The sequence below is a fragment of the Falco rusticolus genome, chromosome 10 (assembly GCF_015220075.1).
Source record: "Falco rusticolus isolate bFalRus1 chromosome 10, bFalRus1.pri, whole genome shotgun sequence".
NCBI lineage: Eukaryota > Metazoa > Chordata > Aves > Falconiformes > Falconidae > Falco > Falco rusticolus.
In genome coordinates this window covers 37,632,453-37,655,517 of record NC_051196.1, presented here as the reverse complement: position 1 = coordinate 37,655,517, position 23,065 = coordinate 37,632,453, and the positions used below count along the sequence as shown (strand labels likewise).

The window sequence follows — 23,065 nt, the reverse complement described above, 5'->3', positions numbered from 1 at the left end:
CCCGGTTTCTCAGTGATCTTTCTCAGTCCCCGTAGGGTGCCCCTCACCAGGGTATCTGAGCTTTTCCCGGCATGCACTTTTGTGCATACATAAAGGCAGGTTTCTCTCCTCCACCGCAGACAGCAGAGACTGTGCTCTGTTTGTTCACTGTGCGGTAATGATGTGGGGAGACTGACTGAAACAAGGCTTGCGCTTAGTGTGAAGGTGCTGAGGTTTGTGGTTACTCTGATTTCTTCAGAGAAGTGGTTACAGATTTGTGGGCCAGTCACAGTGGCTGCTCCACCTCCTTGCTCCAGGGCAGGGATTTCTGTCCGAGAATAACATAGCTGTTTTGGAGTTGGGCCAGTCCCACTTTGTGCTTTGGGAGTGAGGGCCAGGGTCCTGAATCCAGGAGCGGGTCACTGTGGGCACAGGCTCGTTGAAGCTTTTGTAGTTGTAATTTCAACAAGAGTGGCCTCTGCAGGAGTCCTGTAGCAAGGTGTGACTCTGCAGGCTTGCAGGCCATGTGTGTTTGAATACGTACAGCTGTGCCTACATCTGACAGGGCATAGCACGGGTGTGTGGAGATGTGGTTATCTGCAGATGCTGCTCTCTGGTGTCTAGAGGGGCTCTCTGCTGGCCACTTGGAGTGGGCTGTGATATTGGGGCTGAGGAGTTCTGAACAGTGCTTGTAAACCTTTTCCTGATCCAGTTCTACCTCCTGTTCTTTCTGTGACCCTGAGCTGGGGGAGAGAGATGTTTGACAGAGCGGAAGTGGATTTCTGGACTTTGTTGTATGCTAGTTCCTCCAGAGATGTCTGTTGAAGGAAGGGGTCAGAAAATGAGTAGCTCATCTAGCTACAGAGGGAGAGGAGATGTGAAAACCATGTTGGCATAGACTTCTGACAGGTACGTGCGGTAAGAGTAGGCTAGGACATGAGTCTGTGGGACCCGTGCTCTGCTGCTGTGTCCAGAATTTGCTTGCCTGGTCTTCATGTTCCTATATGTCAAAGCAGAATGATGTCTGCAGGCCTGCCAGGTGGGCAGGGACAAGAGTCTCACGGTAGTTTGATGCAGCTGATGCCACATGCTTGCCTCCTGGCTAGTTGATGCCATGAAGATGGTGCTGGTTAGCCAGGAGAGTCCTGGACATGGTGGGTATCTTCTGTGTCTGCCTGGAATTAATGCAACTTGACTCCAGGAGAGACCCATAGCAGCTCTGCCCATGTGCTGTTTGAAGGGGATTGCTGTGTGCAGAGGTCCCAGCTCTGCTACAAAGGTGGTGCTCTGCCGACAGTGTCGGTGGTTGCAGCTTGGGCATGCTCTGACAGGACAGGTGGGTTCCTTCCCTGTGCAAGTGTGGACCTCCAGCCTTGCGAGGCTGATGCTCTCTCCACTGCTCCCTAAGCTGAAGGGCTTCATGAGCTGGGACAAGAAGGGGCTACTTCTCCATATGTGCTTTTGGTAGCATTTTACTTGCGGCATGTCTGGGCAGGGCTTTGGGTGCTTGCTGTGTAAAAAGGCTACCCAAGTATGTTAAAGAATTGCCCTGTAGCTGAGGAGGGAACCAAACCTGGCATTGCTGAATGCCAAACATTTGCACACAAGGAATCGATTAATCTCTATTTTAGTGCTTCGCTCTCCCTCCCATGCTGGAGTGTTTCTTGGGATGGTGCAAAGGCACAAATGCAAGGAAGCATTATGATGATTGAGAGGAATGTTTCCTTACAGATGGCATCTGGATTCTGGAGACTGTTCTTCAAAGTAGCTTCAGCTGACATCGTGGAGAACTTTTATCCTAGAGAGTTAAATTCAAAATAAACTGGAAGCCCTTGGAGGTAAATGACGGAGTTACAGTCCTCGCAGGGCAGAGCAGTTGAAGTGGAGGTGCATTGTAAGGACGTGTTCCTGAGGACTGTGGGGTAGTGACACTGCTTGGGTAGTTAGCTACGTTTTGCTTTCTCTCCCTGTTCTTTAGATGCTTGGGAAAACAGGTCTGATGCTTCAGTGTGAAAGTTCTTGGGCCTAGGGAACAGCAGATTTTTGTCTGTTGCTATTTTGGGCTAGGGTTTGCTAGTTGCTCTTAGGATGTACAGGCAGAACAGATGCCATGAGCTGTGGGACCTCACCACAGCATACAGTAAACTTTCAGGCTGTGATTGTTTGGGATTTTGCCTTCCTGGGTGCTGAGGAACAGCTTGGCTTCCCCAGTGCCTGGCAGTGTCACTGGCAGGGGTCTTGCCAGCCAACCTTTCTGCCCTCTCCTGGGGCAGGGTGGCCTGGGTTTGCAGCACTGGCAGGGCAGTTGCAGCCTTTGCATGTGCAGCAGCTCCCCTCCAGCAGGGCAGCATCAAGTAAGTGACCTCTGTAAACTGCTAGTGGAGATGCCCTGTATTTGGGGAGTGAGCAGTGTAGCAAAATGTCATTTTACTCCTGGAGGTCCCTTCTACTCCTCCTCCAACCTTAGTCTGTGCTCTCTCGCATACAGTTGAGCTGAGCTTCCTTTGTCACCTGGGTTTTGAGACCCCTAGGACCAAGATGGCAGTGCTGCCTAGCCTGAAGGAGAGCTGCTCACTTGCCACAAGCCAATGTAGCTTCGAATCAACCTTCAGTGCCTGTGCTCAATAACTGTGGCGTGAGATGTGGCCATGGTAGGCCAAGCAAGGCAGGCCCTGAGTTTGCTTCATGCACCGTACACCCCTCCCTGTTCCACTTGCTGTACATGGACAAGGCATTTGGCAAAACAGTGGCATCCATCCTGCTTCTGAGGCCCTGGAAAAGCACTGAATGTGCTCTCGTGGCCCAGCTGCTGGTGGCTTGTTCACAGTTCATTCAGGTCTTGACTTGGATATGTTTCTTAGGGCACATTCCCATGGGCTATTCAGTAGATGTAGCAGGGGCAGGCTGGCAGGAGGGTGTAAAGCCTCGTTCACAATTTCACTGTGGTTATAGCAAGGGGGCAATAGGGAATAATACAAAGCCAGCAGGTAACAACAGCAAATGGGGGTATGGGGACACCAGCTGCATGGTTGGCAGAGGTAAAGGTGATCCGCTATGGAGGTCTATGGCAGGGGGTTTCAACTGGAGAAGACTGACAGAAAAACCAAAAAGGATGATTTTCATCAGTACTAGACTCTGCAGTAGGGTCTCTGGCACCATTTGGAGCTGTGGCTGGTGATGCTGTGCCATCCCAGCAGAAAATCTGCTCTGGGTGTCAGTTGTGCTCTTCATGTATATCTACAGCCAAGTCTTGAGGTGCGTTGCAAGTGCTTGTTCATCCTCTCAGTAGCTCTGCTGTGAAGGCTGATTTTTACCCCCATTCTACAGTTGGAAAATAGAGGCACAAAGGGCTCTGATTGCCTTTGAGTAGCTGTTTGCATTGTGGCAAAGCTGTTTTCTGACAGCTTGACTTTGCTGTGCAGGATATTAACAACAGCAAGAGGGGAAGATCCATACTTTCAGGAATGCCATCTCATTTTTTGGCAGTCTGCCATGGGATAGCTTGAGTTTGGTGCTCTTCAGTGTGTATAGCTCTCAAGCAGTAACCTTATAAAAGGTTCTTTGAATTGTCCAGCTGTCAAGGTCTACTGGTTGAGCTGGCCTTTGTATACCTTTTGTACTAATAAAGGTGCTGTGGGCTAAATTATGTGCCTGGTGGCATCTTTACAGGGCCAGTGACCTTGAGGATGGACTTGGGCAGCTAAGTGAAGTTCCGAGTGCTTGCGCATGAAAAATAAAAGGCAGCAGGAAAATGTGCAGAGTGTGCAGGGTGCTGGTTTCTGCTGAAATCTCTATATCCCTCCTGATAGCTGGAGAGCAGCTGAATGGTTTGCCCTGTTGCAAGAAGCCTCTGAAGCAGCTGGCAGTAACCCCTGTGCTCCCATGGGCCCAGTAATTCGGAAGAGGCTTTTCTTATGCTACTGGGAAGTCTGGCTCCTCATGACCACTGGTGCAGGAAGGCAGCAGGAGCTGATCCCACTATCCCATCTGCTCGGGGTAACAGCCAGACACTTCAGAGAAGAGAGCCTGCTTCTAGCACAGAAAGTGTGTCCTCGGAGCTACTTTGTCTGTTTCCATCTAGAATGTAGCTAGGCTTGTGTTGTCACTCTGACCTGACGCTTTGCAGAGTCTCCTTGGCAGCCACAGCACATACTCCCCTTGGTATGCAAGGCTCCTTGCCTTGTGGAGGAGCAGGCTAAGGAAGGGGAGCTGCCCACCAGGCATCTTTTTGGTTACTGGCAAGCTGGTCCTGCAGCTGTGTTGCGCTGCTGTTGTGAGGACTGTGCTTTGGGCTCCCGGCAGGCAAGGAGAGAGGCTGCGAGCTGCCTGCCTGCTGCCTGCAGTGGGGTACCGGAGGGGTAGGAGGGCTCTGCGGGAAGCTGTGGAAGTGGCAGTCTGCCATAGGCTTTATGGGCCTGTGCAGCTTGGGGCTCTCCTGTAGCACATGGATACAGGTACTGTGTTTTCCCTTATTTTAAAGTAGGAAATTAAGTACTGGAAGTGTGATGGGATAAGTGTGAAGGCTTTATGGCCACTGGCACAGTCTGTTCCCTGGAAACCCCGTTCATGTCCTTCTTTGCTGGCTTGCTGGTCAACATGATGGGACTGGTGAATAAGCAGAAGGAAAACTTGGCACTGGTGATGGGGAAATGGCTTGTTAAGATTTGGCAGACAGGGCAGTTAATTTGGCCTGTGTGGTGGACAGGGTTGAATGCCACACCAGAGCGTGTTTGTGTTTAATGGGGAGCAGAGGTCTGGAAAATGTCACATCAGTGCGATGGGCTTTGCTTATGTGGCAGGAGCTTGAGCTGCTGATGCTCTTGACAGGGCATGCAAATTGTGCTGGTGAGGTGCCGCCTTACAAGGAGCTGCTGCGGTCCCCTGCTTGTGTAGGAGTGCTGCATGTGTTCATGCACACAGCAGTGCACCCTCACCCATGAAATCCTGGCCGTTGACACCGCCAAGGGTGGTCACAGGCCTGCTTGTCTGTAGGAGCCCAGCCTGCTTGGTGCCAGCTATGAGGCTGGGCAGGCCTGGCCTACCCCCTTTCTCTTTTTCTTGTCTGCATACGTACTGAACTGTAGAGATGTGTTCTATTTTTCCTCTGGTTTTTGCCTTGCTGATGTTTAGGATTAAAATCCACTGCCTGGGGCTTATGAATAACTGTTTGGAGTGAGATTCTTGGCCTGCTGATCAGAAGACAACAGACATAGGCTTGAGAAACCTGTTTCGCTCCTGGCAGCTCCTGCACACCAGGGCAGCAGAGCGATGGTGTGGGAAAGGTGTGCAGCTAATGCTGGGTGCATACCATGGTGGGGAAGGGGATGCAACTAATGGTGGTGCATCCCCACTCTGCAGACGGCCACCCCTCAACCCCCAGTGTCACTTGGGAGCGGTGTGTCCCCTCATCTTGAGCTGTCCCTGAAGTTGATGAGAGAAATACATTGTAGGGTGAGCTCAGATCTGGTTTTCCTCTCTTCAGCAACAAGCTGGAGTGCCATGTCTTCGTGCGCATGCTGGTTGGCCAGACATGGCTTTGTGTGTCATGATGTGCCTGTGCTGAACAAAACCAAAGGTGTTTCCAGCCATTCTGTCGTTTTCTCTCCCCTTGTGCTGTTGGTCCCTGCTCGTCAAAGTGAGTCCTCAGTTCTCAGCCCTGTGGCAATGTGCAGCTTTGAAATAACTGCTGAAGGTCATTGTGGTTATGGTCTTGGGTTAGGAGCTGCATTTGAAAACTCTCCAAGAAGGAGCTATTGCTGTTTCTGCCATGTGAGCTTGTCATGAGAGTCATGAAGTACAGCTGACTGAAGCTGCGTTACCAGGGGCTGTAGCCAGCTTGCATGTGCTCTCTTGCTTGTTGGGTGCCAACAGAGCATCCTCTGTGCACAGGCAGTGGCACAGTCCCAAGTGTCTCCCTGGGGTCTCTGACGCGGCTGTCATTTTACAGCTGCGAGCTTGCCTGGGAGGGCTTGGGAGCAGAAGTGTTGGTACTGAGCATGCATTTTGCAGGGCGAATGCTGTGCAGCACTGCTGTATTCCTTGTCACATGGAGCAAGTGGGAAGGAGGTTGTGGCTATTTCTTGCTTGCCTGTCAAGGTCTGTTGCTTTTTCCCTGGTGGTGTAGTTGGGTGTTCTGGGAAGGCTCTGCATGGCTTGGCTGGCAGGATTGCCATGTGCACTGGGTGTCATCGGCAGACCTCTTGGCTCTCCTGGCCTCACAGAGAACATGGTTAATTACCCCCACTGCTTTCTTTGTTTAAAGGTTAAAATATTTTCAGAACAGAAAATTGCTTGGAGCACAGATGTGACTCCTCTGGGGCTGGCTGTTGGTGTGATGCTCTGCCTGGCCTGCCCTGGATACGTGCACTCACCTGAGGGCTGTTTGCTCCCCGACTTTGGGTTATTTGGACCTGTTTGTATGCTGCTTTCTCCCCTTGCTTCCTTCATCCTGCAGTGTGTCCTGCTCAGGGAACTGGGGCCTGTGCCCTTCCTGTCTGGGCCAGGGAGCATTAGGGCAGCTCTGAAAGAAAGAGCATTTGGCCGCTTAGCGAAGCCTCTGCAGTTGGGATGCTGAATGGGTCTTGCTTTCTGTGTGCGCAGAGCTGGGAGGCTGCCTCTCCGCAGCCTCTGCTTGGGAAGGAAAAATATATGCCGTGGCTGCCTCGCAGCAAGCTCACAGGCTCCCCAGCCCCCTGCCTCGCTGCTGCTGCTTCTCTCTTACTAAACTACTGGGTTATTTTTAACTTGGAAAAATTACAACCCAAGATTTGCATTCTCTACCCCCAGTGGAGGGCTGGAGGCAGGATGTGGGGGAGGCACTGCGGAGAGCTGGGAATGCGGCTCACCGCTCTGGCAGGCCTGTTTCCAGGGGCTTGTGCCCCCTGCAGCACTCTGCCTGCTGGGCTCCGCATGCTCGCCGAGCTGCGAGGCTGCGCAGAGGGGAGGTGGGGAGGCTGCTTCTCTGCTCGACGCGGCTGGAGTTTCAGCCTGGATTCCCATGGCGAATGCACGGAGCAGCTGCAGACACATAAACAAATCCTGCTGCAGCAGACTGTGGGGAGAGAGATGGGTTCTGGGCTGCCAGGCTGCTTGCGTGACAGCCTGCAGACGGGTGGCTTCTGATGGGGGCTGGATACCTCCTTCAAAGGGTATCCCACAGAGAAGCTCTTGGGTGACTGAGCATGTTGTGGAGGAGCAGCTGGCTGGGTTGCTGCTTTGTCCAGCAGAGGAGGCTTTGCTGGGCCACACAGCCCTCCCTAATTCAGCTTGCTGAGAGTAGGTTGGGAGGAGCCAGGGAGAGAAGTGTCACTCTTGTGCCATATTTCTCTTTCTCCCTCCCCTAGCTCTACCCCTTCAGTGTTTTACAGGCGGTTGCCTTGTCAGTGCTTGTCTCCCCTGCCTAGATCTCCTCGAGTGAGCAGGAGCACCTCTCGAAATCCGATGGTGGGGTGATGTCTCTGCAGAACCCCTTCTCCATGCAGTCCACAGGAATGTAGTTGCCTGAGTCCCTCTGGGTTGCACCACAGATACTCAGGCTTCAGGCTCCGGTAGCTCTGCTGGCTGAGACACGTCCATGCAGCCCTGCCTGGAAACAGGAATTGATAAGGTAGTGAGAATCAAACAGCACCAGGGGACTGCAGATATCTCTCTTTCTGCTGTTCGGTGCCTTTGGTCGAGCCAAGTGGATGAGGGACAGTGCAGGCTCTGAGTTCTGCTTTGTCTGTCCCAGCTATTCCTCTCCTGCTGCTCACCTGTGGCATGGATGCATCAAGTAGGGAGGGTCGCTGATGCCTGGGCCGCGGTTGGTTGTCCTCAGGCTTGGTGTCTGCCATGCCAACACAAAGCTACTGAGGGTGGAGAGTGCTCTGGAGGCCTCTTTGATGGGCAGGTGCTGGCAGACCCTGGGGACCTCTACTCCATCTTGCCTGGGAGAGCCTGCCAGAGTCCGTCAGTCCTGGCCTAGTAGTTATCTGCTACTCTGTAGTGCTCCTAGTGATTAGGGCAGGGGTAGCAGAGCAATGCAGCAAACCTTTTGGCAAGCAATGGACAGTGTTTATTTCCCCCATCTGTCTTCAGGTGCACAACAGGCACCCTTGCTCCTTTGGGAATGATTCGTGTTTGCTTGCCAAGGCTGGTCCCTTACCCCCACCACACTGATCCAGCTTGGCCTAACACACTTCTGGTCAGTGTGCTGATGCAAGAGGCTCCCCAGTCTGTGGGATGGGGTACGTCGTGAGATACTGTGCCTCTGACCAGTGCAAAGTTCCAGGACTCTAGGAGTTCCTGCTGGAGCAGCAGTATTAATGCCTCAGCTCTGCAGAGGCCTGACATGATGCCTGACCCTGATAGAAAAATGACATGGCTTGGTGTCACCTCTGCGTGGTAGGGAATGGCTGCTGACTACTCAACCCTTTCCTGAAGGCTATAAGGTTTGTTGTCAGGCATGAGACTCTGCTTTTCCATGGTTGAGCCAAGGGCTACTGCCACAGTGACAGCGGTGGTGGGGAGCAGAGCAGCTCTCAGGCTGCTGGGCTGGAGCAACACCTCTTTCCCCTAAAAAAAACCTCATTTTGCAGCTCGTGTGAGGCAATGGGCATGTCCCCACCACCACAGAGTGGTGTGTACAGATAAGGACAGCTGCTGATGCTGACATAGGGGTTGGTGGTGTGGAGCAAAAGAAAGAGCAGGACCCTTTACTTGTGAGACACTCTTCTGAAAGTTCTTGGTTGCACCATTGTGTCATGCCCTTTGTTGCTGCCTTGTGTCTGGAAGGGATAGGCAAGGCCTGTGTGCTGTGGCTGTGGGAGCTGGTGGCAGCTCTGTGCTGCTGGGAGTGCTGGTTCCTGTTCTAGTGAGGTCTGAACCTTCTCATCAGTCTGTACTCTGACTTCTGCCAGCCTTTCTCAGGGCAGATCAGCACATCTCCTGGTAGCAGAGCAGCAAGGGTGTGCTGAGCCTCCCTGGCTCTACCTGGGCTAGCTGCAGGCCAGCAGGGCAGCAGGTTTGGACCTGGCACCCCTGACTAATCTCTTTTTCCTTCAAGCTGTGCCCAGACGCTGAGGAGATGCAGCACTTCCTGAGGTGTTTCAGTGGAGCAGACCTGCTTTGTCTGAAAATCAGTAATTTCATGGCACAGCTGTGCAGTTCTCTGTCTCGCTGCCTTCCTGCTTGTCCTTTGGGGCTGGATGCAAAGTGCTGTGCCTGTTTAGAATCTGTATTTTCAAGGGATCCTTTCTGTAATCAAAACTAAAGGAGGGAGGAGAAAGGCCACATGATGTTGAGGAGGCGAGTGAGGCTTGCACCCCTCATCTGGAATGAAGTGTCACCACAAGTCTGCTGACAGATAGAGGCTGGACAGTTTTTGATTCTTCGATCTCAGAGGAGCTGATTGCAGTGAGACCTCGTTCTTGGGCATGTCCCCGGACCCTGAGCCTGCTGTGCTGTGCCTGGGGAGGGGGCCCTTGGGCCACAGGAAGCATGGCTGGCAGACAGGGTGCATCTCCAGTGGGTCCAGTGCCAGCTAGTTTGGGGAATGAGTGAGAATGTGTGGAGCTGGATATACTGTTCTAGAGTACTTCTCTGGTTTGTAATAAGCAGAACGGCCTTCAGCCTGAAGTGTGAGGCTTGTGTACCCCTTGAATATCTCTGAACCACAGAACAAGTTCATCTTCCGGTCTGCTGTGTAAAAAAAGTGTCTGGGAAAACCACTGATCTCTAAATGAGGGCTTTTAGCTCCTGGTGAGGGTGGGCAGCTGAGGCATGTACCCCAGCTTGTGTTTTCAGAGTGATTTAAGATAGTGTTGTGAGCCTGCAGCGTCACTGTGTGCTCTCTCAGCCACAGTGCAGGCAGACTGTGCTCCTTCTGGACCCAGCTTGCTTTGCTTCAAGAGCGGGTATCAGGGGCTCTCACTTGTTGCCTGGGATCCAAGTATCCCAGAGACCTGCTGAAAAGCAAATGCAGTATTTTTGGTGGATTTTTATCACTTCATTGAGATATGGAATGCTCGTGCAGGGTGCTAAGTGGCTTGGTTGTGTGAGTGAATGTTTGCTGTGGCTGTGGTCTGAAAATTGGAATTGAAATGTTTCATGTAATGGCACACATCACCTTAGAAGTGGCTGTGGTTCGTGGTGCCTGTGGCTGCAACCCAAGGCTGCTTCCTGTTTCTGCTGTTTGCTGTGGCAGCTTTGGAGGGGCTTTGCTGCAGAATTCGTACTTGGACAGTGAAAAGAAAGACTGCAGGTTGCTGAGTGTATTATCACTAGTGTTTCTGGCACATAGGTGGACATGCCCACATGCACCTGTGGGTGCCCCTTGTACTTCAAGAGGTGGGTTGTGAGCATTGCTTGGTCTTTGAATCCCAGCTCCTGTTGTGCTTTGTTCTTCCCTTGGAGAAACCCACATGCCCCTTTCACTCATCCTTCTGGAGAGAATCGACAGGTCTCTAAGGACCTGATGGCTGGGTGTTGATTTTTGTTTTAACTGCACACATTGTTTCCTGGCTGCAGCTTATTTCTACAGATAAAATCTGTTCTTTTTCCCCTTTGAAGAAGGAAGCCACCTGCCTCTCTCAGGCAGCTGAACATCACACTGTACTGCAGGGATGTGCTCAAATACAGTAAAAACAACAACAAAAAACCTCTGCTGTGCTGAATAAGGAGATTTCTTGGGCAAATGCTGTCAGTTTCTGCAGATGCTGAGGCAGGCCTCTGCTTTGACTTGAGTTTGTAGTCCTTTCGAGTTGTGGTGATAAGCCTGCAGACACTACGTGGGGGGAACAGGCAGGGCTGAGCTGGCCTTGGAGGAGCCTCTGAGCTACAGCTGTGTACAGCTGTGTGGGGGCCTGGGCGCACTGGGGCAGTCAGAGGAGAGAGGGGAGGGCAGGGCTTGAAGGTAGTAGCCAGGGGAACAGAGCTTGGAAGTGAAGGCAAAGCAAAAGCAGGGCTGCGTTCAGAGCTGCTGGCTCCCACCTTCCTTGCCATGCTGCAGATGTGATTTCCCTGCAGGAAATTAAAGTTGCGCTTCAAATAAAGGCCATGAATAAACTTTCAAAGTGCCTTGGTGTGACTGAGGGGCTGTTGGAGCATCTGTTCATGTTGGGACACAGAATGCTTGAAGGGATATCAGTGAAAATCTGCAATGGCGGAATGTCAGCCTGCGATCAGAGATTGTATGTCTAAAGCCATCTGTGGGGCCCATCCTTGTTAGTGCTTGTGTGGGTATCTTGGGAGCATGTGCAGGAGCTGGGGAGAGGGAAGGCTGGATGTGTCCCCAAGGGAAAGGCAAGGGCAGCCTCAGACTGTGCCATGTGCCTTACTGGTTTTGGGGACTGTTCCCAGATTTTATAATCCATAGGATCACATTAGGTTGGAAAAGACCCTTAAGATCATCGAGTCCAACCATAAACCTAACACTACTAAGCCCACCACTAAACTGTGTCCCTAAGCACTGTGTCTATGTCTTTTATACACCTCCAGGAACTGGTGACTCAATCGTTTCCCTGGGCAGCTTGTTCCAATGCTTGACAACCTTTTTGGTGAAGAGATTTTTCCTTTTATCCAATCTAAACCTCCCCTGGTGCAACTTGAGGCAGTTTCATCCTATTGCTTGTTAACTTGGGAAAAGAGACTGACACTTACCTTGCTACAGCCTCCTTTCAGGTGGTTGTAGACAGTGATAAGGTCTCTCCTGAGGCTCGTTTTCTCCAGGCTAAACCCAGTTCCCTCAGCTGCTCCTCTACAGACTTGTTCTATAAACACTTCACCAGCTTCATTGCTTTCCTTCAGACAGGCTCCAGCACCTCCATGTCTGTCTTGTAGTAAGGGGCCTAAAACTGAACCAAAGCATCATCCCTCTGTGCTGTTCCAGTGAAGTATTTGTCCTGTTGGGACCCTGAGAACTGGCCCTGTTTGGCTGATCCTCACCTCCTCTGTTACATGGAGGATACCTTTTTTGGTGATCAACGAGCTTATATTAGTATAGCCTTTTTTTTTTTTTTTGGATGCACTGCAAAATCAACTGGCATTTCAGATGTGAGAAGCTCGCCAGCAGATGCTCCTAAAGGGCAGGTAGGACATCAACTGGGAGTAACTTGGATAGTGCAGATTCATCCTGTTGCAGGCTCTGGAGTATGTAACCTGTGGGCACAGTCCTCTTTTGCTTGTTAAGACATGCTACGTTTTCAGCTCGTTGGCTGTGGAGATGGTCAGACTTGTGGGCCAGTCTAATTACAGTTCATTCCCGCATGATACATTTTAGCGTAATTCAATCTTTAGGTGGTATTGGTGCTCTCTGTGATGAAGCTCCTCTGTGCAGTTGGCATGATCCTTGTCTCACTGTTTTGCAGTGCAAATCTTTGCAGTGCCTCAGGCTGGCTTTTTTGTAAGGTTTCAACAAGAACGGATGTTGTATTTGAGAAAGAGGAAAAAGGCAAAGTTTGATCTTTTACCTGTTCTTGTAAAAATTCAGCCAGCCTCAGCAAAGCACCAGCCTCCGAAAACAATCATTTGATTTAAAAAAATGCTGTTTGTCACTGTGCTCTATTCTCTTTGCACCTACCTGAATGAAGTAGGGCAGAAGCCTGATACCATGACTGTCTTTGTGTTACCTTAAATGGAGAAGTCATCCTTCTCTCAAACCTAGTCCTCATTCTCCTGCTGCACCTTAGACTAAGAATCCCCAGGCATCGCACAGGTAAAAATTTCCCCCATCCTGTGTCTTGGCAGCTGCTTTCCAGCCCTACTCCAACAACAGCCCTTATCCTTCAGTCCTATCCCTAGCCTTCGTTTTCTTGGGAATGAGCAGACATGGCCCTGAAGCCATGTTTGCAGACCCAGAGACTTCTCCTAGTGCATGTCTGCTGTTTCCTTTTGGCAGCCCCTCTCTGCAGCTCCAAGCTTTCTCTCAACCCTAACTCTCCCATGTCAGGGGAAGCTGTAGAGAAGGCTGCTGAGCCATTTTCCAGACAAAAGGTTTCTCTAAGCCCCAGTCTCTTTGCAGGCCCCCTCTTTGCTTTGGCAGCCCATTTCCATCCCTGCTCCAGCTGCATCTTTAGGCTTTCCCTTTTCATCATTGTTACCCTAACCTTAATTTTATTGCTGAACCTTTTGACAAGACCTGCTGTACAAAAGATGATTCCCAACCAAGGTTTGTTGGCAACCTAAAATAATCTTTGGCAGCCCATTTCTAACCCTGTTCCAGCTGAAACCTTAGCCTTTTGCTTTCTGTCAGCCTTAACCCTAGTTCTCACTTTGCATTGGAGCCTTGGACGTGGAAACCCAGATGAAAGAGTTCTCCCAGCCCAGGTCTCTTTGCAGCCCCTACTTGGCTTTGGCAGCCTCTCTCCAGCCACAGTCCAATTCAGCTCTAGGCTTTCTCTCTCTCTCTGCCCTAACCCTGGCTATAGCTTTCATTTTCCCACAGAACAATAGAAAAGGCCCCACAGCCATTGCCCGGATGAAAATTCAGACCCAGCCCAGCTCACTTGGTAGCCTCTGCTTGGCTGTTGAAGCCCCAGCTCAGGCTCAGCTCTAAGCTCTCTCTGTCACTCAACCCTAACTCTTAGCTTTTGTGAAGAACTGTAGGGAAGACCCCTAACCCACTGCGCACACCAAAGCTTTCTCTCAGCCCAGGACCCTTGACTTTGACAGCACCTTTCCAGCTTTGCTCCAGCGATAACACCAGTCTTTCTGCTTCCTAACTTGAACCCGTGTAAGGAAGAGCCCCCCAGGCACTGCGTGGCAGGAAGTGTCTCACACCCCAGGTCTCTTGGCAGCCCCTTTCCTGTCCAACCACAACTGCAAGCGTAACCTTTCAGTCCAGACCCTGACCCTAGGAGCTGTTTTCCAGCTGAGTGGTAGGGAAGGCCTCTGAGCCATTTTCCAGCCCAGTTGTCTTGGCAGCCCCTTTCCCTTTTGGCAGTCCCTTTCCAGCCCCACATGAGCTTTAGGCTTTCTCTTTCTCTGAACTCTAACCCTAGTTTTCCAGCTGAGCCTTGGCCAAGCCCCCCAGCCATTTCCCTCATGAAGGCTTTCTCCCTTCCAAGGTGAGGCCTCTTTGCAGCCCCCATTTTGCTTCAGTGAGCCGTCCCTTGCCCTGCTGCTGCTGCACTTCTGGATTTTCTTTTTCTCAGCCATAACCCTGATTTTCCTGGGAAGCCATAGAGAAATATCCTACTGATTACCTGGACCAGTGACTTCTCCCAGCCCAGGTCTCTTGGCAGCTGCCAGATACTTTTGCAGCCCCTTTCCACCTCCACTCTAGATGCAGCTCTGGATTTTGTCTCAGCATTATCGCGGCCCTAATCTTACGACTCAGCATTGGACAAGGTCATTCTTGTGGAAGGTTTCTGCAAGCCCAGGTCTTTTAGCAGCCCCTACTTTCTCCTAGTGAGCCCTTTCAAGCCCCTCTTGGACTGCAGCTTTCGTCTTTCTCTCAACCCTAACCTTATTTTTATATCAGACCCCAGACAAGGCTGCCAGATGAGTCTTCTCCCAAGGCCAGGTGTTTTGGCAGCTCCCACTTTGCTTTGGCAATGCTTTTGCAGCCCCGCTCACCCTGGCTGGCCTGTGCACCTGGAGGTCCCATTCCTCAGGCTTGCTAGTAAAAGAACAGAGTTGAGGTTAGCTGTAGTTCCTTTCCTGGTACCTTAAAATTTTATGTGCAAATTTCTGGATTTTTTTTTTAAAAGTCAGAAAACTGCTATTTCAAAATTGAACAGTTGGGACAGGGGTTGTGCAACATTAACTCGCTTCCCTTTTCCCCCTTCCTTCTCATTCGCTCTCAGGGGATGGCACAGCAGCCGTGCCTCCTCCTGTCTGCAGGGCTGATGAAGGATGCAGATGCTAGTACAGACAGGCTGCTCCTTCTTAGTTTAGGATCCAGGCTTTGGATTTGGATTCTGGCATTGCTGCTACCGTGCAGTGTTGGTGGGCAAGGTTTTTCTGGTGGAAGAGCTGCCTGCAGAAGTTCAATTAATAGTGCTTGTGCAACCTTCACTGTAGCATTTTCAGGGTTTTGACTGCTTCCATCTGTGGAATCCTCTTGAGATGTGAGGTGGTGTGGTTGAAATGCAGCCAAGACCCATGAGCACCTCAGATCCCAGGCTCCTGGAGAGGAGGGAGAGGTGCTACTCAGTGGGGTGGGGAGCTCCTGCTGCTGCCCAGGTGTGGGAGCGGTAGTGCTCTCTGGAGGTAGCATCGCAAGCTGCCCTAAAGAATGTCTTTATAAGCACAGCTAATACTGCAGCCTGTAAAGTAGTTTTAGGGCTTTTATGTGGCTTTTAAAGGTGACCTGCAAAGGTTTCACAGCAAAGGAGCTAACAGCAGATTGCTGCATGCCTGTGATGAGGGGTACAAGCACTGAGGCCAGCTCTGACCCAGGCTGCCCCCTCGGAGCCTGGCCCACAGTGCTGCATGGCCCTTGCTGCGTCCAGTGGCCTGGGGAAGAGCTGCTCTGGGCGGGGTGGGTGTGTGGGAGATGTCAGGATTGTGCCTCTGGGGGAAAATCTGCATATTTTGTTTTCCTGGTCTGAAACTGCAGCCTCTGAGTCTGGAAAATTGTTTCAAAAAAGCAAGTCTGAGATTTAAACTCTTATTGAAACCCTTTCCTTTTCTTGGGAAAAACAAGACTTTGAAAGAGTGTAACAAGCTGCAAACTCTTCCTCCTGCTGGGCTGGGTGGCTAGCACTCTTCCTCCCCTGCAATTGCTCACCCCCAGCCCAGCAATGCTCCCAGAAAGCTGAAAATAGTTGGTGCTTCCCATCCTGAGACAATTACTTGATCCGCTGCAGCTGATCTGAGCTATTCTTGGAGCTAACAGCTGGCTTGGGCAGGGTCCTGGGTTGGGGGCTGTGCACCCCTGGAACCTGGGCTGGGTTCTGGAGGGAACACATACATAGTAGCTTGGACTGTGAGCAGTCACCCAGCCAGCCACCTGCTCCAGCAGTGCCCCATTAGCAGCCCTCAGTGCTGGGCTTCCTTGGCAGCACCCGCTCCTGCAGTGCACGTTCCCATGTGCACAGGCTTGTCCATGCTGCCTGAAGAGCTGCAGTTCCTAAAATGAGCTGGATGTATGAGCAAACTTCATGCAGACCTCACCATCACTTTCATGCAAGGTGATGAGATTAGAAATTATTTATTCTTCTGTAGTAATGTCGGTTTTGGAAGCAAGGTTATGGGGGCTGGCCCATGATTAGTGTCTGTCTTGGACCTTGGTGCACCCCTAGCCACTGCATCTTGATATTCCTCCTGGTTGTTCTTAGCTTAAAGGTTAGGAGGTGTGTGTTGCAGCAGATGTCTTCCCAGGCTGACTGAAGCAGCAGAGCAATGCTGCTTGCTGTGGTAACAGACCACTAGCTATGCAGTATGTAAATGAAACTAGTATTAGGGAACATTGTTTGAGAGTTTGTTGTCTTCAAAGTTTCAAAACCTGGCCAAAATTATGCTTATCTTATTAATTTGGAGGACTTCTTTGAGTCGTGACTGAGCCTGCTATGGCGTATGCCTGAGGTTATCTGAGATCTATTTGGTGGGTGGAGACCCTGAAGAACTGCGTGTTTTAACACTGTTGCAGGCAAGCTAGCATTGTAACTATTTTTGCAGGCCACATACTAGGGATTCTTTGGTGTCCTGTGACAGTTTGTCTTCTAGGTTTCCTGCTTCCAGCACTGTGACTTGCAACATGTCTTACAGCCTTGGGGTCCCAACAGTGTTGCAGAGTTTCTCCATGAGCCTCATGTGTCATTGCAATGGCTATGTGGGAGATGCTGCAGGCGGGTGCCGGTGAGGGCACTGGGGCACACTCAGAGGGCTCTGCCACAGATGTCTGTTAACCAGACCTACTGTTGGCCTGAGGACTTCTCAGATTGGATGGTAACAGTGATATTTAGGACATGTTCAGCTCTTTGGGCAGATGTGGGCTTGAGAACAAAGTCTGCTGGATCTGCCTGACCTTGCAGTAACTCTGCCGGGGTAGGTCAGACTCACAGAGGGGCTGTGAAATGTTCTCTTGGGCTGGCCCCTGCTCTGGGCAGGCAGCGCATCTGGGGATGTGCTTCTGGAGGCTGAGTAAAAGAGCTGGGATACTTTTTGCTGGGGGATGGCTCTGCACAGTTGGAGCTAAAAGGGTGGAAGCTGTTCTTGGTGGGGCTGGCTGCTGGGGACTGGCTGGGGACCTCCTCTGAGTATTGTGCTCTGAAGTGAGATGCAGTGGCATGCTGGACAGGGTCCCAGTGTCCCCTGTGCTGGACAGACATATCTGGAGAGGAGCTCTTCTTTGCGGACTGTTGGGTACAGACTTCCCTGAGCCTTCCCTAGCCTCCTGAATTTGCCCCATTTGCTGTCAGTTATGCCAGCTCTTGCAAGCATTGGATGTGCTGTGAAATTGCTTAATCACCCCAAGCAGAGTTTTGTCTTGGATTTTCCTGGGGGTTGAGTGCAGAAAGGGCGAGTGCCGCATTATTTTCAGCATCAGTCCTCTGACTTCAGGCTGGCCTTCCTCAAAGCACAGCCTCAGGCATGCAGAGCAGTAGCAGAGAGCCAGGGCCGAGCTGCACACAGCATTCCGCCTGGTTTTGCAGTGTGGGGCTGCCTGCCTGCTCTTTTTACCCCCCTATCTGAGATATAAATATAATATAAAATAATAGGAGGAGAGAAGCAAGATAGGTGCAAAAAGCCAAGCTTCCTGTTCCAGTGCTGGCCTTCATGGGAGCTTGGGGGACAGCTGCGAGAGGAGGCTCTCTGAAGCGCACATGCTGTGTGACATATGGACGGCCCTGACAGGAGCTTTGGTGTTGAATAGTGCCATAGCTTGGCTGTTGGAAGATGTCTGGGGAGAGGGAACATACACGCCCAGGCTGGAGCATCAGCTGGGCAGCAAACTTCAAGGGAACATGGTGGTTTAAAACAATGGAGGAAGGTGTGGGGAGAACTGCAACCCATGTGAACCTGCCTCTCTGAGGTGGTTTGATCCTGTCAAGGTATTGTCTGAGCACCTGCTGCTTAATTTCCATGCTTCAGAGCTTTTTATGTATAGCTGTAAAATCCTTGCCTGGCACATGGGAGACAGTGCAGAGGGTGCCCTGAACACCCTTTGCCCACTGTTGTGTTTGCAGAAGTGCACTCTCCTGTGGGGTGCCCAGAACAGGCAGCTGAGTAGAGTAGGACCCTCAAGAGCTGATGTGGCTGGCTCTCTTGAGCAAGCTAGTCCTACTAGCTGAGTCCTGCTTGCCAAGATCATGCGCTTGGGGTACCTTTTCTGCTGTGGTCAGGGATGAATCTACCTACTCGTTGCACGCTGTACACTTGGTACCTGCTCCTGCTGTGTACAGAAGGATGTATCTGCTGCTCTAGAACATCTGGCTCTGCCTCATCCAGGTGCTTCTCATTCTCCTCAGTGGCTGTCTGCAGACCGGGTGCAGGAGTGCATGTTTCCTGGTCTAATGGTGGTGTAGCAGCTGCATGTACAAATGGAGTCCCTGGTGCTCTGCTTATGTTGCCCAGCTTGTGCATCAATCACAGATTGCACTTAAGGGTGAGTGCATAAGTGTGCATTTTGTTTGCTCAGTTAGATTTTCAGCAGATGGTGTTGAGGAAGTAAGAAACTGGATGCTGTGGTGTGGATAAGTGTTGTATGGTGGAAAATTTGGAGAGGTGCTTTGGCTTTTGTTCCAGGACCCTCCTCTCCTTCTGACATGCAACAGGATGTATGCAACTTTCTATCAGGTACGATCTTGAAAAGCATCCTCAGCAGCAGCCCATCTGTGATGGCTTTGTCTTAGTCAGTCCCTGGGGCTGCTCAGGGCTATACATGATAGTGCTGAAAAGCAGTCCTAGCACACAGTGTCTCCCAAGTGCTGTGGTCTCAAAATGTTCTTTTCCTTTGTCTCTGCTAACATGAGTGAGTTAACATGTGACATGGGTAGTGGGTGACACACTGAAGCCAAGGCTCTGCACTTCGTAGGCTCCAGCTCAGATGCCCTGCAAGTGCTGTGCCTAATCCAGGCCAAGATGGACTAGTTCACACATGCCCTTGGGTATATCCCTGTTACCGCAGTAGATCTTTATTCCTTTTCCTTGATACATTGACTTCCTCCCCCAAACTTGGCTAGCGTGTTTTTGAAATGGATGTTAAAAGTTCTCCTCTAGCCCTGGAGAAGATCTGTCTCTTTACAGGTTCACTAATCTGGGCCACTGTGGCTTCTCCTTACCTTTGTTCTCAGCTCATTTTCAATGGCCCTTTTTCTCCTCCACCTGAAGATCATCTTGAAAAGATCTTCTCCCATTTCTGATGGAAGATGGAGGTGAACCACTCCATGGGGACATGCGCTGATGAAGCTGTGTGTACAAATGAGATAGATGATTGCTCCCTGAAATGAGCTGTGGTTGCTTTCACAGAACGGTTATGTGTGCAGGTTTGTGGGAGTACCTGAGCCACATGTTAGTGAGTCTCAGCCAGTAAACTGGGAAAATCAATCCTCCAGCTGCAGAGGAGTCTGGCCGCTCTTGTGGGAAGGCTGGCAGAAGGGGAAGAGCACATGGTCACTGCTTCATTTCGGGTTGGTGTTGGCTCAGATGTGGAATTTCTGATATTTTTGGCTTATGCACAGATGCTGCAACTCCTGGAGGAGCTCAGGCAGGAGTGACAGGAAATACTGGCATGATGTGGATTCAGTCTGGTGTAGGGATGTCTTGCGCTTTTAGAACAATAAAAATAAATCCAAGAGGGGAGGGTAGTAACCTGATGTGCCCCAAACTGTGGTACTGAAAATGTCATTGCTAGCAACAGATGCTTTGTAGAAGCCATGCCACAGCAAGTTGGTCTGCTTATGTAGAGGGACAAAACGGCTTTCAGTACTGTTTGCTTGTCTCTTGAAATGTGACAAGACAGCTCCTGAGTGCATGGTCAGCCTGCCAGCATGGTGTGCCATGTTGGTGTGCTTGCTGCTTGTGTGCAGTGCCCGGTGGCAGCGGGTTTCAGAGGTAGTACCATGACCTCATGAAGGAGGACTTACCTTTGGCTGTGGCAGCTGAAAACAATGGTGACCACCTCGTGCTGGGAGTTTTGCAGGCTGGCAGCACTGGTGTGAGATGTGCATCCATTGTCTTGGGTTAAAAAGGCATAAAAAATTGAGCATGAAGAATAAAAACTTCCCACTTGTGACAGTGGCAATAAAGCTGAATCTGGCAGCCTGGAGCACTTGCATGATGTGCTAGTGAGAACATGTTGATCTCCATATGAAAACCATAAGCTCATTTAGAAAATTGGGCTGTCTTATGTGAGATTAGAGTTTCTCTTTAATCTGCAAATACTTAATTAGCATGGAAATGGCTAGTTAAATGGAGTTCTCAATGTATATATTGGCATGCCAGTGTGGTGGTGCTCCCTAGCAGGTGGTGTGTTTCCTTTCAGGATGCTGGACGAGTTAGTTCCTGGCTCTGAGGCCAAGCAAGATGCTCTAGATGAAGTGGGCAGAAGCAGTCCACAGCACCATGCAGACATGGATGTGTCTCCTTTCCTCCTCTCCAGCTTATCATCTAAGAAGTGATGGCAGGACATCCTTGCTTTACAGGATTATGAACAATATGACGTGTTAAATGCCCCAAGGTTTGCTGGTGTCTGGCTGCTGCAGTGACTCTGGTCCCTGGCCAGCAGAGTTTAATGCAGCTTTCCACTAACCAGGGTGGCACATCATCCTGGGAGCTGCAACAGGGCCCTGTGAGGACCTGGGGAGCTGCCATCCTCACAGGGTAGCCCCTCACTGTGGCTAGCTCTGTGTGCAGACAGGAGACCAAGCACTGTCTCCTAGTACCTGCAATGACTTTGCTGGGCCTCTATTGGCACTCTAATGACTTTGCACATGGTCAGAGTAGGTATCTCTGTTAAACTGTCTCCTCGGGTCTAACTGGTATCTCAGCCTTGTTTTATCCACACAGATGCACACGCTGGCTTCAGTGCTATGGAAATGCAGAGGTGTATGGTGGGGGTGCATCTGTCACCAGTTGGAACAAGAGGACGGAACATGAAGACCTGTCTGCTAATGGTTTGGGACTGCTGCTGAGTGTGGAACTGCCCTGCCCTGGGCCTGGCCTGGCCCTGGCACTGCTTGCTGTGCGAAGCAGCTGGGTTCTGCCTGCGATGGCACGTGAACAGAGCAGGTGATAGCTGTGTAGAGCTTGGCACGTTCAAGCTGCTGTATGTGGGGACAGACAGAAGAAGGCAGACCTGTAGATGTTTCCTCCTGGCTCTTTGGGAGGGAGCTGGGTGAGGAGGGTCTGTCTCTTGGAGGGTCTTCCCACTCCATTCCTGCCTGTCCCTTGCCAACTGTGGCCTGTGCTGAGCACTTCTGGGGCACAGTCTGTCCTGGGCTGTGGCCTGCAGTGAGGACTCCTGGGCACTTGCCCTGCCAAGGGCCAGAGTGACTCCATTTGCAGCTGTGTGCAGCCCTTGCTGCCTAGGTGAGGGGGAACATGGCCTGTGAGCTGCATCCTGCTGGTAGCAGAATGGACAAGACACGTCCCTAGGTTCAGTTGTGGTCTTCCACAGTTCACCTGTGGGTGTGAGTCTGAGTAGAAAGAAAGGTGTGTGCTGAGAAGTGACAGCTCTGTCTGCTTTGGTCACAGAGAAACCTCTTCTTGTGCTCTGCTCTCCCATGTCCTTTCTTGAACGTGTGCCCTTGTCCCCTCTAGTCCCAGTGCTCATTCAGAGCGTGCCAGAGTGCTAGCTGAGAGCTGCTTCTCCTTCGCTGTATGCCAGTGCTGCTGGCTCTGGCTTGGCTAATCCAGCAGCTGGGCTTTTGCTGTGCCCCTTGTAAACACCTTAAACCCAGGGGTGGTCTGCAGCCTGCTGCACTCGGGGAACTGCAAAAGTCCTTCCCTGATACTATAACCTGATAAAAGCTGTTCGTGAGTCATGTGTGTGCAGATGAGTCCTTACGCACTCCCTGGGAAAAATGGGTATTAGGAATGGGTAGCCTGCCCTGCCACAGCCTGGTCCCAAGGTACCCCGGGAAGGAGAATGGCAGGCTGTAGGCAGAGGGCTGCTTTGGCAGCAGGATCCTGGCTCTCATTTCTGCTGGAGGGCCCAGGAACATCCCTGCTCTGTACAGCCACTCCTGGGAGCACTGGACCTGTGACATACACCAGCTGCCTGCTCGCTGTCCTAGCAAAGAGCCGGTGTCTGGCTTCCTGCTGATGGAGGAAGGCATAGCTGATCTAAAGCTCGTTCCCTTGTGCGGCTTGCTTGTAGCACTGGCTGCTCTTCCCTGCCTGCAGGTATCGCCCTGCTGGCCCAGTGTTGCGTGGTCTGAATCCTACTGTAGCCTGAGTATTTGGCACCTGTGAAGTAACAGAGGTGTGATGCGAAAATAGCAGCCGATGATGGCTGTGGGACTGAGCCACTGAGGCTGATGGCAGCAGAGTCCAGCAGCCCTTGCCTGGGCTCTGAGGAGGCAGCAGCATTGGGCCAAGTTGCCCACTGTGGCAACAAGCTTCCTGGCATCCTTTGGCCCTTCTTGTTCAGCTGCTGGCAACTGCCTGTGTTACCACTGTACAGAAGGCAGTGAGCGAGCAGGGACCTAGGCCACTAAATGTGTGTGATCCACAATAGATGATGTTTGTTTTATTTTAATGAGAAGGAAAAAAAAGGCTCTGAAAATCTAGACCTGAGTGATGGGAGCAAGCTCTTGTAAGGCCGTGTGATGAGAGACTTCCAGCCTGGGCTAGCCCAGTGCTGAGGAACTTGTAGCAAGGTATTTATCTTGACTTTTGCTTGCCAGAAGTGGTGCTGAATTGGTGCCTTGCAAACATCTGAGCTTTTCTCCTTCCCTGACATCTCTTGGGTCTCAGTGAAACTGCCTGTGTGCTCCACTGTGGGGCCCTGGCTCTGCTGGAGTAGGAGCAGGGGTCGAAGGCCCAGGATCCATCTTCTGGGTTAGTCCAGAAGAAAATCAGTGAATGAAAGGCTGGGAAGCACAGCCAGAGCAGGAGCATCTCCTGCCCTGGGAGCTGAGAGGGACTGGATGGGCCCTGGCAGGACCTGCTGGGCACCCGCTGGGGCTGGCAGATGGAGGCCAGTGTGCTTGCATGCTGC

General features: G+C 51.4%; 1 protein-coding gene across 10 annotated transcripts in view; it reads left to right on the top strand.

The window, feature by feature from the left end:
* CHD6 (chromodomain helicase DNA binding protein 6) overlaps positions 1–23,065 on the top strand; it is a 92,826-nt gene that overhangs the window by 6,704 nt on the left and 63,057 nt on the right. For 2 of the 10 annotated variants that reach the window (XM_037401583.1, XM_037401581.1), the window contains exon 1: positions 20,256–21,132. The exons of 1 other annotated variant lie outside the window; for it this stretch is intronic. The gene's annotated coding sequence lies outside the window, so the exon portion shown is untranslated. Of the gene's footprint in view, positions 1–20,248; positions 21,133–23,065 lie in introns of those variants that run through there. 7 more of the 10 variants (XM_037401584.1, XM_037401582.1, XM_037401585.1 and 4 more) reach the window with 5 other exon arrangements.